Genomic DNA, 2,239 nt, shown 5'->3' with positions numbered 1-2,239 from the left:
CCGTTCCCCCAAAAAAAAAGATCACACACACTGCACTGTTCTAAAGAAACCATAATTAATTAACTACGTACTTCAACTACAAAGACATCCAAACCAAAACAAACCTTTAAAAGCCTTACGAGCAAGGGGGACTCAAACGAAGGGTACACTAACATACTTTCGCCTCCTGGGTTTTCTTATTCCAAAGCGTTAGGTTTCAAGGCGACGGAAGGGATGCTCTTGTTCGCTGGGTCCTCACTGTGTTCTGACTGAGCCACGTTCCGTTTTGCTCGCTTTTGCATACGTAGGAGGGGGAAGGAGAAGAGAGGAAGAGAAATGGAGGTAAGGGAAGAGAAGAAGAGGGGGAGAGTGGAATGGCGAGGTTGGAGGGAAAGGGAGAGGGTTGAAGGATGAAGAAGGGGGGGAGTAAGGAAGACGAGGAGATTTGGAATAGAGGGGGTGAGAGAGGAAGAGGGAATGGAGGAGTGGGGGGAGGAGGAAGGAAGGGAAGGAGAGGGGTAGGGGTGGATGGGTTTGGGGAAAGGGGAAGAGGGCGAGAGGAGGTGGAAAGATGGAAGGTGTAGGAAGGGAAAGAAGGAGTGAAAAGGGGGGAGGCGAAGCATGGAGGACAAGGGAAAAGTGGTAGAGGAATACTAAATGGACGAAAGAAAAAGGATTTGGAAAAGAGAATGAAGAGAAGAAGAGGAACTTACAGGTGGAAGGAGGAGAATGGATAACAGGGGAAGGGAGAAAAAGGTGAAGAAAGGGAGGAATGAGAGGAGAAGAGGGGAAAGAAATGAGGAAGTGAGAGAGAAGGAAAAGGTGGAAAAGAGTATGAAAAAGAAAATAATAATAATAAAGAAGAACTGCAAAAAAAAATAACAAAGACGGATGAAAAACCAAGAAAAGACAAGGAATACACGACATTTTCCTCTCTTATAATCCAAAAAACTGCTTCAAAAGGAATGGCCGATATGCCGAGGGTCCTTGAGCGATTCCATCGATCGAAAGGTGAGTAATGAGCAACAAAAAGATGGCAGAGGATGAGGACAATGACGAAAAAATTTTAGGAGGAACGTGAGGAAGATAATAATGATGGGGATTTAAAGGTGATGAGGATAATGTAATGAAATGATGATAATGATGACAATGTAATGATAATAATATTATGTAATGATGGTGATGATGGGAATGATAAAGATAATAATGTAATGATAATGTTGATGATGTAATGATAATGATGATTGCGATGATGATGATGTGATGATAATAACTGTGGTGGTGTTGATCTTGATAATGGTCCTAATGATAAAGTAAAAAAATTGTAGTGAAGTGTAATAATTATGATAATACAAACACTAATGATACATTGGTAATGTTTAATGATGATATGATTTTTTATTATGATAATGGTAACGATATTAATAACGAAAGCATTAGGGATAAAATTGATAAGAGATTTTGATAATGATAATGGCATTTTTGTGGTAATAAGAGAATATAGAAATATATTAGATAAACATAACGAAAACTGTAGAAGGAGCGCAAAGAAAATAATAAAGACTGTAATGATACTGTAATTTGAGGGACACTCGTGATGAAATGTAATGATGATTATTGTTAATCATGAAAATTTGAAATAATAATGATAATAGTTATGAAAATAATGATGATAACTTTTAAAATAATAAATAATAATAATAAATAATAATAATAATAATAATGATAATGACTCTAAACAATTGATAATTAAAATATCGTAATATTTGGGTGATGATGTTTGATGATGATGATAATGATAATAATAGTAAAAATAATAATAATAATAATGATGATGATGATAATAATAACAATAATAATGATAATGATAATTATAATATTGATAATAATGAGAGAGACATAAACAAAAAAAATGAAATAGATAAATAAAATGAAACAGAAAAAAACATGCATAATAATCAATACATTCTCTAAAATCAAACAGAAACAAAAGATTTATTCGCATGACGCAATAAAGCGTAACACAGACAACGACTCTCACTTGCTGAAGCTTTGCACAGAATGATGCAAAAGACAAGTGTTCCAGAAGGAACAGATTTACTGAAACTTACATAATATTATACAAAAGGCAATGTTTTCTTTCTCATTCTTTTTCTTCTCCTTCTTTTTACTTTCTTCTTCTTCTCTTTCTTTCTTTTTTTTCATTTCCCTACCTCTTCTCTTTCTTTTCTTTTTTCTTTCACCTTCTTCTTTTTTTTTT

Source organism: Penaeus monodon, chromosome 10, assembly GCF_015228065.2.
Source record: "Penaeus monodon isolate SGIC_2016 chromosome 10, NSTDA_Pmon_1, whole genome shotgun sequence".
NCBI classification, from domain to species: Eukaryota; Metazoa; Arthropoda; class Malacostraca; order Decapoda; family Penaeidae; genus Penaeus; species Penaeus monodon.
Note: the sequence above shows the minus strand (reverse complement) of the source record.